Source organism: Pinus tabuliformis, chromosome 7 (assembly GCF_031772625.1).
Source record: "Pinus tabuliformis cultivar Carrire ecotype Pingquan chromosome 7, CPIR1, whole genome shotgun sequence".
Classification (NCBI taxonomy): domain Eukaryota; kingdom Viridiplantae; phylum Streptophyta; class Pinopsida; order Pinales; family Pinaceae; genus Pinus; species Pinus tabuliformis.
In genome coordinates this window covers 532,244,939-532,263,268 of record NC_142293.1, presented here as the reverse complement: position 1 = coordinate 532,263,268, position 18,330 = coordinate 532,244,939, and positions in this window count along the sequence as shown.

The following is an 18,330-nucleotide window of genomic DNA, read 5'->3' as shown; positions in this document are numbered from 1 at the left end:
CTTTTTAAATTTGTGTTTTCATTTTTTTTTCTTCATATGGCAATCTGTATTCACAAGTCTCAATGTTAGATAGATAAAAGAACCATTTATCGCCCCATGGCTTACCAATCACCAGGATTAAGTTGGCCAGCCCCTGTAACTCACACAAAAGCTTTGTTGTCATTATTACACCAAACCAAACAACTGAAATTAAGATCTTTTCAGTTAACATTAATTTATTAGAGGGTGAAAAAAACAACATTTTTTTAAAACATTAAGTTATTAGAGGGCGAAAAAGCAACATTTTTTTTAAGTAATAAAATTTGGCTATAAACTTTTGTTTGATGAATTATTTAAATGTTACAATTTATTTTTTAAGATTTATTAAATATTTTAAAAAATAAAAAAAAATTAAGAGTCAATTTTGAATAATGAGTTGTAATTAGCTATTGTTATCATTGTTATTATTATTTAAACATTAACGTATTAATATGGAAATTGATTAATTTTTAATATATTATTTTTGTGATTGAAGTTGTTAGAAACAAAAGATATATAGTACCCGTAATTTAGTTTAAATATAGTTTAATCAAATTAAAAATATAGTTTAATTAAATTAAAAAATATTAAACAAACCACTATATTGTTGAATGCCATCACTAAAAATTAAGAAATATCATTAACAGATATTGTTTGTATTAACATATACATTTTAATACATATTTTTATATATGTGTGTTTTATTTTTTATTAATATATATAATTTTTTATAATTAAATTTATTAAAATATTTTTTAATATAAAAGTAAGTCATCTTAAACTGAAAATATAAACCAAAAACTATAATTCATAAAAATGGAAATAATAGAAAAAGGAAAAAAATAAAAATAAAGAAGTTAAATGAAAAGGAAATAAAACAAAAAGCAAAAAAATAGTAACTAATAAAAATGGAAGTTACTAAACAATCATAATAAGATCTCAACTAATCACCTTACAAATAAATAAATATAAATAATAATAAAATTAACAAAAAATGAATTCCTAATGTTGGATAAGCAACTGAAATTTTTGGTCAAAGATAAATTAATACAAAGTCAAAGTAAAAATGAATGAGTAATACCATGCATGCGTAAGGTATAATTAGTTTTCAAAGTTTTTTTAAAGATAAAACTTTGTTATATTTGTGTTATGCCCCTAATTCCCCCTTCCGAAACTTTGAATGTGGTTTATAGAATCAATTAATTAGAACCCTTTTGAGTTTTAGGGAATCGGGATACCTGCTAATGCAATCACAGATCTAAGCGGTTAATTCACCCTCTTATTAGATCAACGGTAGAGAGCGCACATCGGAATTATTCATGACAGAGGTTTAACCTTATTAAAAAGCCTGACAAACATAAAGATCAATCAACTTTCTCTTTCCACTATCGTTCGATGCCCGGAAGCTTTCCTGGTACTCCTTGTTGCATCAAAACATGCACAAGCGTTAAAGGTGGACTTAATACCCGATATATTGCGACCTTGGAAATCAAATTAATATGATGGCCCTCATTTCATGTCGGGCCCGAACATGCTCGACAAATAACCCACTATGTCAACTGATACCATCGTAACCGTCTGATCCCTCGATCATCAATAGCTTTTGGGTTCTTACTTGCACGAAGTTTAATCATGCACTGATCCCGGATCGACGGGGCCCATATCCTTAGGCAAAATTCCATGAGTCAATGCGCGGTAGATGATGCATGAATTAATTTACTCCATAACCATCATTTAACCTTAGTTCTGCCAAATTTTTAAGATTCATTCATTTTGCCTTTGCTTCTTCATGTCACTCCAAGGACCTGTTAAGGGAAAAATCTAACCATTCAACGGGTGCAACATGCAAAATTTATTTCTACTGACCGGGTAAGTTACTCTCACTTACTTTTCTTTGCCACACTAGTAATTTAGTTATAGAAGTCGATAATGTGTGAATCTTCGAGTAAGGAATATCTAGTAAACAAGATAACTAGGGTTTAAGATACTAAAGTGTGTTACTAATATCCTTACTCTGAAAAGGACTTTCACCCCTTCTACTAGTGTATCAAATGAGGATATGTGCCTTTTGAAGTCCGAAATCTTAGGTGCCACCCTCCCTTCTATTAATTTCGACCCTAATACCATTATGTTGCTTGCTAGGCATTATGACCTAGAGCAGCAAGTATTTTTCTTCCAGTCTAGCAGAAAAGCCTTCCTGAAATTAGAAGAAAAAAGATAGCCAGGATATTAGGCATTCTCGACCAAGGGATCGACATAACCAATAAGGGGTTAGACCAAGAATTTATCACTTGGGCAAATTCAGATGATAAACAAGAATTCATGAAAACTTTGCAAGGGAATCTTAGCCCGAAGCTTAAATTACAATTTCCCATAGCAACTCAGCCTTTGAAACCCTTCTTTCTGACACTCACTTCTCTTTTTTTTGTTATTTTTGGGTTAGCACACGACGCTAAAATGCACGAGTCCACATTTTTATTCATATGGCTCCTCACTCTCCATCCAAATCGTCAGACGATAAATTTTCCTAAGTTTCTAAGCGAAGCCCTTACAGTTTACCTATCTACTTGTTAGGTCCCTATACTACTAGTGCAACCCCCTTATTATATTGTTGTGCCCATGTAGTCCCCACATTGTTATTACTGTGCCCCATAAAAGCCCACTATTGTTATTGTTGTGCACTTACATTATTATTGTTATGTTGGCTCTTATTATATTATGACCCCTTAGACCCCTATAGATAGAAAGGAGGTCTTTTCATTTGTATCATCCAAGAATTTTTCATTTGTGTAATGTAAAGGAGGTTGCTCCCTCGAAGAAGCCAATTTTTAAGTCGTTGATTTATCTTTTTCTATCTTTTTGTGAGCTGGTTCCATAACATTTGGTATTAAAGCTTTGGATTCTAGGGTTTTGTTGCTCCAAACAAGCCATCATGTCATTGTTGATATAACATTTTTTACATGAAGTTTCAGAAGCTAAAACAAAAACCCATTTGAGTTGAAATTGATCTGAAACTCGGGTCTAAGTTTCAAATATTGTCTCGCTATATTTTCAAAGATATGATCTGAGGAAGTTATGGTTTTTGCAAGCTCCACAATTCCATCTCAAACAGGTCATCATGACATTTTCTCTATAATTATGTTTCCATGAAGGTTCATATTCGAAAATTAAAACCCATTTGATTCGACATCGTTGTTAATCTCGAGTCTAAATTTCAAATCTTATTTCGCTATATTTTTGGCGATACAGTCCAAGACCTTTAGGGTTTCTGCAAGCTCTTGAATTACATCCCAAACACCTGACCTGAGGAAAATTGTCATAAATTTCTATCTGAGAAGCAGATGGAAATTTCGTAAGAATCTACATAGAGGACTGACTGTACTTTTCTGTGTATTAGTTTCAGGTCCGAAGGTTAAAATAGTAACACATGGCACTTCGTACAAGTTTTCTCTACTGAAAAAGTATTTAAGCAAGTCATCTTGGGAGATTGGGAATAACCCTTTCTAAGAGAATCCAATTTTGATCAAACTGGTGGCATTGGAAAGATGACACATAGGACTACTGCAGGTTAAAATTTCAGACCTTGGAGATCTGAAATTTCATAGATATAGCAGATTCAAGATCGAGCTTCTAATAACAAGAAAAAGAATGACTCGAATCAAGAAAATAGAAACACCTAATAAGAAAAATTGGATGGAGGATTTGAGGAATGTGATCGAAGCTAAGAGAAATAGTTTTATATGTGCCATGGACGTTAATATTGATGGTAGGGATGCAGATTTGAAGAAAGGCATGAAAGCTTTCAAGAAAGACATGGAAGGTTTAAAGGAAGGTGGGACAAAGCTACTACAAGAAAGGCCTCCTAATGACGAAAAGACCCACCATATTCCAAAGGTCGATATGAGGAAGTTTCATGGCAATGATCCCATAACATGGATACTACAGATGGAGAAATATTTTGATCTACATGAGGTGAAATTGTTATAAAGGTACGTATTGCATCTTTATATTTAGAACCGAAGCAATTTTTATGGTATAAAGGGCTTTGTTCTCGTAAACCACTTGTCACCTGGTTAACTTTCACGGAGGAAATGATAGCACATTACGAGGATACATAAAGAAACACCTTCTTTAGCCAATTGATTATTCTCAAATAAAAGGGTTCAATGGCAGAGCACATTGAGGACTTCCAAAAATTGAATATAAGGTTAAATGATATTCCAGAGAAGCAGAGGATTTGGTGTCTTCATAGGAACTTTAAAGGATAACATTCAACATGAGGTTCACCTTTGGGAAGCTAATTCATTGGAGAAGGAATACAGGTTGGCAAGAAAATTTGAAAGCAAAATTATGGCAACAAGGAAGCCTACCACTCATAACTCTAAATATGGAAGTGTTGTTTCTCCTAGCATTTCACCACCTACAAGGTTGAGACTACAACAATTGGAAGAAAAAAGAGAAAAAGGGCTTTCTTACAATTGTGATAGAAAATACACTAAAGGTCATAAGTGTTTTGAGAAGAAATTAATTTACATATATGGGGAAGAGGAGCAAGAAAAGGAATAAGAAACGTCAAAAGAAGAGGATATACACCAAGAACCAATCCCAGAGAAAGAAGAAATGAATCTGACCATATCTTGTAATGCATTGACAGGAATTACCACTCTTCAAACTCTCAAGATAGAAGGGCATATCAAGAAGAAAAAGGTAATAGTGTTGATTGATTTGAGTAGTACCCATAATTTTATTCATTGTAAGATAGCCAAGGAATTGAATTGCTTCCTATATCCAACACCAAAGTGTCAAGTAATGGTTGCAAAAGGAGGAACCATAAATTGCTCTGGAAAGTGCCATAATATCAAGCTATCCATGGGAGAATATGTCTTGAATAGTCCAATGTTTTCCATTCTAATGGGTGGTGTGGATGTTGTACTAGGAGTTCAATGGCTACAAGCTTTGGGTACGATAGCTTTTAATTTTCAAGAACTTTTCTTGAAATTTTTTTGAGAAGGAAAAGAGGTTGAATTGAGGGGTAACGTAGGGAAAACTAGAAATATAATCAGCTCTAACAGGATGAAAAAGCTTCGAAAGAAATAAAAATAGGGTGAAATTTCACAATTATGTTCACTAGAGGTACCCACATCGAAATCATTTATTTCTCCAGATCTCCAAAAAGTACTAGAGAAGAATTCGAAGGTATTTGAGACTCCCAAAGGCCTCCCACCTATTTTCAATTTTTGATCATGCTATTAATTTGATTCAAGGAAGTGTTCCCCCAAACATCATGCCTTATAGATATCCATATTCCCAAAAGAGTGAAATTGAACGTATGGTTGCAAAAATGCTAGAGGTTGGTATAATTCAACCTAGTCAAAGTTCTTTCTCTACTCTACTGGTATTGGTACACCAGAAGGATGGATCATGGTGCATGTGTCTAAATTATAGGGAGCCCAACAAGCTTACTACTAAAGATAAATTTCAGATTCCTATCATTGATGAATTATTGGACGTATTACGTGGAACAATTTACTTCACCAAGTTGGATCTTAATTCATGATATCATCAAATCAGAATGAAGATTGAATACATTCCAGAAAAAAAACATTTAGAACTCATGAGGGTCATTATGAATTTTTGTTCATGCCTTTTGGCCTTACTAATGCACATTTTACATTTCAAGTTTTGATGAATTTCATTTTCAAACCCTTACTTAAAAAATTTGTGTTAGCATTTTTTTATAATTTACTAATCAACTTCAAGTCTTGGAAGGATTATGTTCAACATGTTGATAGGGTGCTCAAACTATTGGAGGAGAAACAATTATATGCAAAAAGCTCCAATTGTCTCTTTGGAGTACAAGAGGTGGAATATTTGGGTACTCAGTTAACTCATAGCTCATGTTATCATCCTGAATTTTATGGGAAAACTGTGATAGTGAACAAATGTTTGGAACGATATCTTCCTTACTTTGTATCTGATAAACAGACATAATGGGTCAAGTGGTTTCCTCTGACTGAATGGTGGTATAACACTTCCTTCCATACTGTAGCAAAAATGACCCCATTTATGGCACTTTATGGATATCATCCACTGTCCATCACATCATCTTTAAAAGAAAATTCTAAGTTTCAAGCAGTGGAGGATCACATCGACCATCAACAACAAGTTCTAAAACTCTTAAAGGATGCCCTCACTTTGGTGCAGAATAGAATGAAACAACATGCATATCCACATCGCAACGAAAGAAGTTTTGATGTAGGTGACTGGATATTTCTACGATCACAACCATTAAAAGAAATGTCCCTCAAGCAAGCTAAGAAGGATGATAAATTATCGCCAAAGTATTATGGTCCTTACAAGGTGTTACAAAAGATTGGTACTATGGCATACAAATTGGAGCTTCCTGCATCTTCCCGAGTGCACCCAGTTTTCCATGTTTCATGCTTAAATAAGGTTATAGGTGATAAGCTCCCAGTTCAAAAAATATTGTCTGAACTTGATGAGGAAGGAAAAATCATATTGGAACCTGAAGGAGTCACAGAATCAAGAACCTGACAGCTACGAAATTGATCAATTTCAGAGTATCTCATCTAGTGGAAGAACTTACTTGTTGAAGATTCCACATGGGAGGACGAAAATTTTACACAGAAGCATCCACAACTACTCAAGTGTTGAGGACAACACTTTTTGAAGGAGAGGGGCATGTTAGGTCCGTATACTACTAGTGTAACCCCTTATTGTTATTATTGCAACCCCCTTATCATATTGTTGTGCCCATGTAGTCCCCATATTGTTGTTATTGTGCCCCATAGAAGCCCACTATTGTTATTGTTGCGCTCTTACATTTTTATTGTTATGTCGGCTCTTATTATATTATGACCCCTTAGACTACTATATATAGAAAGGAGGTCTTGTCATTTGTATCATCCAAGAATTGTTCATTTGTGTATTGTAAAGGAGGTTTCCCCCTCGAAGAGATTGATTTTTAAGTCGTTGATATATATTTTCTAAGTTGATATAAACAGAAGGAAATTATAAGTTGATTGGCGTAATTTATCCTCTGCGTATTCCTCACTCTGATTCCCAATATATGGATTGCTTTGCTTATCCTCTAAAGATTAAAATAACAAAGGAAATGGTAGACAAAATTTCAGAGGAGAAAAGGAAAATATTAAGGCTTACTAAAGAGAAAACTATAAGGAGTTGGTTTTTATACCCTAATTTTACTGTGATTCATTTATACGCTTTTGAAAAGAAACCCTTTTAGCTACCCAAGTATGTTTCATCCTTACTGTTTTCTTATGAGATTCTTAGGCAAAACAAATTTGTGAATGAATTACATTTTGTCTCTAACAAGAAAGGAGAATTAGTTAACTATTTGTATGCAATCTCAACTTTAATTTTTAAAACTAAAAATGTTATAGATATCCTAGAAAAGGAAATGTTGCCTTTCATATTCCTGCAAGATAGTAGCTGGCATTACATTCCTTTTGAAATCATCTCAAGGTTAAAGAAATGGGTTGGGTTGTCTACCTATTCTCATGAGAGAAAACCCAAAGAAGAGAAGGTGGTGAATGTTTTGATACCCATGAAAGATATCACACGGATGGTGCCTCCTGCCACCTACAAAATATGAGAGAACAACTGGCGTTATTCTCTGCCATACCAAAAAACAGATGTACGTAATGAACACAGTCCCTTTCACTCCAGCCACTATATAAAAAAAAAAAAAATTGTGACTTCATCTAAAATGTCGTAGCGGATAAAGGAAAACGAAGATGACATCGACACTGACATATTTGAACAAGAGGTAGAGTAACTGGATAAACAAATGTAACAAGTTATCAATGACATAAGGCCAAAGGATTCAGGGGCACAAGCCCTTGGCATTAAACATGTTTTTGCTGAATGGGAATAGATAATAGAGACTGGTGCAGATTTGGTTGTATTATCGTAACAATATCAGTTAATAGAGATTCCAACGCTTAAAGGGGCATCTTCTATAGGTGGACCCTGATTTATTTTTGCCATTGACTTTGAAGCGAATATTTTGGTCTCACATTTTTCCAACCAAAAATTGGGGAAAAGCAATAGGAGTTGGAATCTCGAACTTCTTCCCTGTCTATTAACTTAGGGAAGGTCTTTGATATGGATGTTATTGATCTTCATTGACACACAGGTGAAATTGTGTCATGAATATTGTTTGACGCAAATGCAGGAAATAGAAAAATGCGGGCAATGTTTGAGAAGGCTTCTAATCAGCTACATGTGGCACACGTGGCTCTGAAAACAAAAACAAATCAAACTAAAGAATTAGAAGAAATAATAATCTGATAGTCCAAATAACCTAAAGATGTGTCTGTTAAGAATTTTTTGGAAGAAAAGGAAAGGGAGATCAAATATTACAAGCTATTCTAAAAATACCTGATCATGACCCTCATGTTTTAATTCAGGCATTTGAAATAAAGGAAGAGATTGAAACCCATATCCAAGAGATGGAAATAGCCTTGCAGCTCAAGGATGAAGAGCACCAAGAGACCCTTAAACAAATAGAGCTACTAAGAACACAATCGCATTAAAAAGAAGAGCATCACCTCAATCTTTTGGTGGAGTACAAATCCTTAGTGGATCAAGCTCTTATCTCTTATCAAACATCTAAAACCGAAGAATCCTAGCTAAGATAACATAACTTAGTTAAAACAAGAATTGGAACTAGCCCAATCTGTAAGGGAAAGAGTCGAATATAGAGCCGAAAATTTGGTAGATCGAAAAAATGAAGAAATCGAACAAATTCAAGTTGCACTAAAGGAGTCGCATGGTGATGTTAAGACTCTACAGGAATTGATTAAACTTACCCACAGACGTAAATAGGTGTTAATCCAGTCAAAATGGGAAATATGGAGGGAAATCAAATAAAATATCTGTATAGTCCTAGCATACATTGAAATTCCTTCAGACTATGAAAAGGGTATTATTAAGAATGGAAACTTATAAGAAAAAATTACAGCCTTCGCTCTTGATGAAATATTGAAAGATTTTGATTCGCTCATTGATCTTATCAACACCTTCGAGGATGAAACTTTGAAAGAGTTGGATCTGCCTACCAAAGATCAATGTGTTTTCTCTCTGTATGTTAAGAGAAAAATGTACTGCGATGCAAGTGATGCAGGACAAATTTGAGAAGGCCACTAAATAAATAGATGGATTTATGGCAGATTGGAATTACCTTACCAGGTTCGGTGTCCCTTTTTTTGGGGGAAAGCTAATTGGGTGATATATCAAGAGGAAATATATAATAAACTACAGAATATAGAACAAGATCTTGGTTGCCTAACTATACATGGTGAAGAAGCGATTTCAGCGACTACAGTCATAAACGGCCTTAGCAGAGACTTTTCCATCTTGGCCAGAATTAACATACAAATCCTTCCTAAAGCTCGTTATCAAATCAAATCAAGATTGGTGGTGGTTATCACAAAGTATAGAAATGTGCCTTCGTTTCCAGTAGCAAAATAGAATAAAATGGCTAAGTTAAGGAACCATTTGAAACAAAATCTCATTATTGAACAGGTCTCCTCAACAACTCAAGTTGTTCAACCAATGCAATCTATAATGCAGCAACCAAAAGACTAGAGTGAAATTCCTTTAATTACAACTCAGACACCAATAGCTCGGATGCGCGGTGCCCACACTCTCTCCTCTACCAACACAATGAGTAAAGTGAACACTCCAAAGCCATGGAGGTGTCCTGATGCATAAACCTTTAATTTAAGATTTATTTTATTTTAAATTTGAATTGTCTACATTTGAGACAGTTATTTAATCAGTTATAATTCAAACTAAGTATTTAAGGCCTCGTTTCACATACAAGGGGGTTGATTGACAAAGTGATATTTTTCAATTTTGTGAAGTTGCTTGTACATGTTACACAGTCTGTTATTACATTTCTAAAATCTTTCCTTGGTGTTTTAGATGAATTTTTTTGTGTTCATTTATGTGTATGTAACAATTACAAAAATCTAAATCTGAGACACGTTTTTGTTTAGAAAAACATTTTGTTTAGTTGTTCACGTTCTGATATCGTACTATTGATCTAAATGATTAAATGATTAACATTTGATTGTCATTCATTTTAGTAGCTCATCTCTTGACTTATGAAAATAATTGTTTTATTTTTACGGTTGTTATTGTGTTACATTTTTGTAATCTGCCTATATATTGTGTGGTTTGCATTTCAAAATCTGTAAATTTCCATTTCATCTCTTCAAGTTATGTTTGCAATATTTACTATTGAACATGTTTGTCTTCAGACAAAGGGAGTGGAAAGTTGGAGAAAATTTGCACATGTTGCAATGATCACTTATCATATTTGAATGATTCTCCATCTTGTACCTTTGATGTTTGTCCATTTTTCAGTTTTTCTTTTAACTTGTTATAATTACATTTCAAAGTTTATTTGTTAGGTTTTGTCTTTTGCATCTAGGTTGAAGCTTTTAGGAAGTTTTTCTGATAGAACTTTCTCTTCTATTAAAACCATAAAATTACTACAATGAAGAAATTATCAACAACTGGCCTTATTATCTTTGCCTATTGAAAATTATATAACTATTATCAAGGTTACCCCTTGTGGTGCACTAGAGGTCAACATATAGCACCTAGAGCAGGAGGACTTCTCAATCCTCAATGAATGAGTATTCAAGTCATTCATATGTGGGGATGATTTGAACACCAACATTCTTTTGGCGTCATTGTCGGGGAGCGATTAATTCAAGAATTATTGGATGACTAATTCTAACCCTATTCAACCACATATTATTTTTGGTTTGGATGATCAACGCAATATATTAAATAGTCTATATGAACTTGCCTTGCATGTTTCCCGAACTCATCAATAACTCAACCAAAACTGGGAAGTGTTAGCGCAAGAAGATGAGCGAGCATAGCTAAACCCTAACGCTCCTAGACTATGACAACAATAAAGGATCTAAGTCTACTACGAAAGTGCATGTCTGCCATTGCCTAGGTACCTTATGAGTCATGCTTATTCTATTTATTATATTTAACTAGTCATACAAGCCAATTTACCAGCTTTCATCTTGAATTGTATAGTATAAAAGTGATATGTAAATAAACAATTGTAAAATTACTAGTTAGATATCACGTTGCTTGTTAGTCACGTAGGTTAATTTTCAATTTGGATACTCCCCGTAGGTTAACAAGGTCTATGTCGGAGGTTATTCACTCTCCTTTAGAAGACTCGGAATTGTTGGTTTCCATAGCCAATAGGAGGAGATGCCTTGACGAGTTCAAGAAAAATCATCCATTGTCCCCTAATCCAAGGATAACAGAAACTCTTTCCTATCCTTCTTCTCCTTTAAGTTCTTATCATTTACCTTCATCATCAACTTCTCAGCCTATCCACTCATTTGTACCTATCCCATCCACTCCGCGAAGTATCCCACTGCTTTCTCCTTATCAATCTTTATCGTCTTCACCTCCTTTTCTGCCACCCATGAATTCTTGGGTGAATGCCCAGTATTGTCCCCTCGATCTGCACGGAAAACTCCACGATTTCCCCCCAAAATACAATAAAAATTTACTTAGATTTGATAACGAAGGGAAGGGAATCGCCAAAGAACATGTTTTTAAATTTCAGGACTACTGTGAGAATTTAGGCGTTGAGTATGATGATGATATTTGTATCAGACTTTTTGTACAAATATTTGAATGGAAGGCTTGTAAATGGTTTAGAACTCTTCCCCAAAATAGTATCAATACTATGGATAGGTTGATTTAGCTATTTTTACAGCAGTATGGTGTAAAAAAGAGTAACCAGATATGGCTCACAGAAGTTTCTACTTCAAAATTAAAATCGATTCAGTGATTAGCTCAAATAAGAGGTTTACAAAATGTTATGACCATTTCCCTGCTACCGTGCGACTCTCGATGACAACTTGTCTTACGCTTTGCGAGAAAGAGAGCCAACTATTTAAGTTGATGCTCAATCCAAGGGTTGTGCATGTGAGGGGAACCTCGTTGCTACTGGGAAAAATTCTTCTCCGGATAATCGATCCGAGGGGAAAAATAAAACAGTTGAGACATCGTCGCACACTTTTGCTTACTCATCCTCCCAGGATCAGCGAATTGAGGAAATGTCGAAACTTATTAAGTCATTAACTAATAAAATCCAATGCCTTAAGGTTGGAAACATAGAAGCCCATCCACCTCTTGCAAACCCCCTTGCACAACCCAACTTTCGTCCTAATCCACAAAACAGAAATCCCAATTTTCCGCCCAAAAATCAAGCCCCTTATCAAAGTCCTCCGCAAATGTTGCAAAGAGGGCAAAAGCCAGATGAACCTCACATCCAGCCTCCTCTCAAAAACACAATACGACAATGGTGCTGCTAGTCGTCATCCTATGTATTATTGATTTAACGCAATACACCATATGTATTTTTTATTATTATTGATTATTTAATGATTTAATGCAATACGCCATATGTATTTTTTTTTATTATTGATTAAATTTTAAATAATTGATGATGATGGTGGTTAACGTCCACTGAGACCAAATTGGTCTATCGGACCTACAATTTTCTTAATTTTTACTTGTTTGGCTCCTCGTCTTTCTTGGCGAGATTGGTGTTGTAGCTTTCTTTCTTTTCTCTACGGTCTTCCAACTTCCTTTGTCTTGCATCTCCTTCATCTCTTCTGGTTCTTGGGACATTGGTGTCATAGCTTCGCGATCTATAGTCGGAGAAGTTTGGTTTAGGAGATCTGCTTTGGTATTCAAATCCTTATCACTGTTGATTTGTTGGGGCGGGCTTTCTCCTTGCTTGCTTTGAGAGTTGTTTCCTTCTTCCTTGATTTCTTGTGACTCAAAGTTTTCTCTAGAATATTCTTCTTTGATGACAGTGTAGTGTTCTTTTTGTGCTCCTTCCCACCATGTAGATCTGTGGAGGTTTTTTCTAGCAAAATTTTTCTCAGAGGCTTTTGGGCAATTTTTGGCTAGATGCCCCGTCTCAAAGCACGATCGACATCTGAAGAGGACACTTTCATAATCAAGCTTTTGGTTCCACACATAGTCTTTACTTGTTAGGTTTATTTCAGCTGGGAATCCGGCGCTGAAATCCATTTCCACACAGATGCGTGCATAGGTGGTTCTGGCATATTCCTCTGTTTCTGGGCACCTGCAGTAAAATTTCCCAATTGCATTTCCAATGGCTTTTAGCGAGGAGAGATTCCAGAGATGCAAGGGTAGGCTTGGCAATCTCACCCAAACTGGTGCTGAGGTTATCACTGCTGTAGAGGGATCGAATGATGGGTTCCATGGCTTCATGAATAGGCCTGATTTTTCCCAAAACCAAGGGCCGGAATCTAGAATACATTGTCTGCTTTCAGGATTTTCAAAATCTACTATAAAGAAACCTCTAGCACAGGGGTAGATATTAATTTCATCAGAAATGATAGGCTTCCATACCTCCGAGATCCAATTGTGGAGTGCTGCCAGCCGCGGCCAAAAACCATTGAACCGGCAAATGAGGGCACTTTCGGAGAACTTCAAAGCTTCGTCGAGTGAGTCCTGGACCACTTGGATAGTGGGAGCTGGGGCTTCACTCACGATATGGGCAGGAGATTGCCCTCCAAAGGCGGATGAGCCACCAGTTATTTTTGCGAAGCTCGGAGCCATATTTTACGCAGATCTGCACCAGATCGAAAGCCAAACCGCAGATCTGAATAGTAGACCTGCGAGATCTGCGAGATTATAACTGATTATTTAGATCTGCCAGACCTGCGAGACCTGAAGTGAAAGGAGAGAGCCACCCACCACGCTGTTCACTTGCGCGCTGTTAATGGTGCCGCCCGGAGTAGGCCTGCGAGATCTGAACCAGAGATATGGGAAGAATAGCTGCAGTGGGCGTTTGGACAAAGCGATTGACTCACACACGGCGATCTGGGAGTGTAGAGGTGGCTGATCTCCGAATGAATCTTTCTTTGGAAAGAATAGCTGCAGTGGGCGTTTGGACATCTGCGAGACTCGGAGATCTGCCAGACGTATTAAAAAGAAATGGAGGTCTGCGAGACCTGCGAGACTTGCGAGACCGAAGACTTCGCAGAAGAGGAGAACCGTTCTGAGATCTGATCCGCAGATCTGAGATCTGATCCGCAGATCTGAGATCTGATCCGCAGATCACCGAGACTATAGTTCCTATCACCACATATTCATAATTCCTTGATTTTATATTTAACTAAAAATAAAATTAAATTTAACAAATTAGTAGATGTTTCATTTAGGTTTATTTTTTAAATTCAACATCCTAAAATGTGAAAAAGGAAAATAAGGAATGGTTAAAACCCCAAGTTGTAAAAATATGATTTTTATAAATAGTAATTTTGATTAAAATACAAAATAAACGCTTATTAATAATTTGTTTATTTAATCAAAATATAAAATATAGGTTAATTACTGCTTTTAAAATGTAATTATAGTGTTAATATAACATCGATTTCAAAACTTAATAATGAATAAAGGTAAATTTAACAAATTGATAAATAGTTTATCTAATTTTAATTTGTGATTTTAATATTGTGAAATGTGAATAAATAAATAAATTCAAAACTTATCATCAAGAAAATATATTTTTGAAATTAATATTTAATGAGATACAAAAATATATATTAATTATTTATTTTATTTTATTTATTTACAAAATATATATTAATTATTAATTTAATATAATTTAATTAAATAATTTATTTATTTTTCCTAATATCTTAATAAACTATTGATTCCAATTTAATCAAAATGAAAGATAAATTTAACAAATGGATGGAGGAGTTATTTAATTTTATTTAAACTTCGGAAAAATAAATTAAAGAATGATAATAAAAAAATTAAGTTAAGAATATGTTTCGAATGAGGAAGGTACAAGGATGTCTACTCTTGGCTTGACCATTGGGGATAAATAAGGAGATTATCTTGGGGAATAAGGATAGTATCAAAAATACTATTACCTCTAGATTTAAGGATAAATGGTGGGATAATAAGGTGGTAGAGAGAAAAAGGAAGCTAAGGTATTATAAGGAGGTGATCAACTCCAGCGTTGCTAATCAAAATTATCTTTGTGTATTGATCAATACTAAGAAGAAAATGAACATTGCAAAGACGAACTAAGTCTCAGGAGCTTTAAAGTGAAATTGTGCATTGGTCTATTCTCAAAACTCCTAGGATAAAAGAATCTGTCACCTTTGCAATATCAAGACGGTTGAAGATGAAAAACACTTTCTCTTGGATTTTTTGGCTCTTACTCACATTTTCTCTCATCTCCAAAGTATTTTCCACACTACCAACCTCCTTGACTTTCTAAGTCAACAAAACTATAGTGATCTTGGAGGGCTTCTTTCTCTCATTTTTAATCATAGAAATACAATATTAAAGATCTGCAATTAATCTCTTACTTTCTTAAGGTGTCATAGGCCACATTGGTCTTAGTGTATGTTCTTCTCCATCATCACATACACACAGAAAACTTATCTATAAAGTAATTGCAATTTATTATTATATTTTAATATGACATTGATTGCAAGCTTAATTAATTTAACTTTAAGTATGCTCTATAGGGTGAATGCATGAAGATGGGTTACACTTTTGAGCCAAATGTGGTGATGAAATTTCAAAATTTTACTCCTTTATTGAATTGAAACCCTCAAAATTCATATAAGAATTGTGAATTTTGATTCGGAATAAAAAGACAATTTGTGGAGAATTATATTATTGTCTTAATGATATTTTTTCAAAAAAAAAAAAGTGTCATATAATATGTTAATTTAGCATAACTTAGTCTAAAATGTGTGTGTGTGTGTGTGTGTGTGTGTAAGCATGATCTACACGGAGAGACCTAAGTTTTTCATATTAAAATTATATTTTTTATGAAAATTTATATTTTTGAAAAATTATATTTTTTATTATTTTTCGAAGTTGGAAAAAGTAATATTTCAATTGCATTTTGCAGACACATGTGTTCACTTAAGTTTTTTTTTAAAATATTTAGGTAAACTGAAAAACAAGAGTACCCTTATGAATAAAAATATATTTTTTATTATTTTTCTAAGTTGGCGAAGTAATATTTCAATTGCATTTTGCAGACACGTGTGTTCATGTAAGGTTTTTTCAAATATTTAAATAAATTGAAAAACCAAGAGTATCCTTATGAAGAGGACTCGTAAATGAAGATAGTGGTATTTTTTGAAAAAAAATATTGTGTATATTTTATGTTTAAAAGTGTCCAAAATTCTTTTCAAGAATTATGTTTAAAAGAAATTAGATGAAAAATATCATATGAAATCGAAAATGTGAAACTCATATGCAATTGCATAGAGGATTCTTTCATGAATCTAGAATTATGAACTTCACCACCAAAAGAAAAAAAAAATCCCTGAATCTACAAAATGGTGTTGTAGAAAAAATTGCAAAAGAGATGCTAAAATTGTAGTTTTTTGGACTTTAGAAGCTCGATCCAACGCTTAAATTTTAAATTCAAATAGCTTGATTGAAGGTTTCTTCAACCCTAGATTGAGTCATTCACGTGGATAACCGGGGCTCGATCTAGTTATGGATCTCAATCAAACTATTATGTTCAATAAAGACTCTGCGAAAAAAATTCAAATCCTTATGTGAATCCCATAATCCCATAATTTAGATTTTAGAATCAATAAAGATCTAAAATTTAATCCATTAATAAATTAACCAAGTGGATATGATATTATTTTACAAAGAATGAAAATCAAATCTAGGTTATGAACAACATTAGAAATTTTTTATGTGGCATTCTACAACCTAGTATAAGGGAAACGTGTAAATATGTATGTAGGTACTCAAAATAAACCTTAACATATACCTTGAATTTGAATGGATCATAAATTTACCTCCCACAAAAATTTTTACCACATTAAAATTCCAAATTTGTTATAATTTTTGTTATCATGTCATTTAGAAACCTTATTATTATTATTATTATTAAATCTTATATTAATATTAAAAATTTAATGTCCACAGGGTTTTGGATAAACAGTAATGAGGTGTTATCTTAAGACACTCATTTCCTTGATGTGAAGTCACCGTAAATTACCTACCTAGATTGAGGTTATATATTAGACATGATAAAGATTTAGTCCAACCAAAATTACAAAAATAAAAAATAAAAAATAATATTAATATATTTTAATATTAAATTTATTAATTTTTTATTACTATAATATAAATTTTAATATAATATAAAATTTATTATATTATAATATATATTAATATATTAAGAGCTCTCGATCTAGCCTATAAGTTCAATCTAGTCATAATGATCGATTGAGCTATTTTTAGTGCTTAAAAATGCTTCATGGAACTTAACGGGTTGTTTCTTGCTAAAAAGTATATCTCAACTCTAAGATTTTACCTTTTAATTAATAATTTAATAAATATAAAGTAATATTGATTTTTTTACAATAATTTTAATGTAGAAGTAAGTTTTTCGGATTAATCATGTAGCTAGGATTTGGTGGACATTTCGAACCAACTAATGTAGTTTATCCTCAAGACAAGATCCTGAAGATAAACCACATTAGTTGGTTCGAAATGTCCACCAAATCCTAGCTATGTGATTAATTCGAAATACTTACTTCTACATTATGGATCATAAAAGTCTTAGATTTAATAATTATAACATATCATTCTATTTCATTATAATAAAATATCTAAATTTAATAAAAAAATAAAAATAATTTTAGAAATGAATAAAAATAATGAATAGTAAATAGTTAATTTCCTATAGGGGATGATTATCAGCGGGGTTGACAGGGCTGCGCTGCTTCCTGAAGGAGTTACGCAGCCCTAGCCAGCGAACGCAGCAAGAAGCTTGCAGCTGCTCGTAGCTGCCCCTCAGTGGCCTCCTGTTGCTGGGGTTTGAGCACCATGGATGCATCAGAGGACGGAGAGCCTCTCTCAGATCAACAACAAGAAAATGAAGGAACAACAAAATCTTTTGCCTCTCTCATCTCTGCAATGGGCCCAGCAAAGAACAGACCATCAGTCACCAAGTTTGTTAAAATATTGGAAGACATTCCTGAAATCTCACTTCCTCCTGCCCTTCCCCATAGAGCAGCACTTTCTCTGGCAGAGCATGGATTAGTGGGGTAGTTTACGGGGTTATGGCCATCGCCCAAAACTATGCAAAAATGGGTAGAAAGGAACTGGACTGCATCAATAGATGGAAAAATCTCAATCAGGTTTTGTGGAAGAGGTTACTACACCTTTCACTTT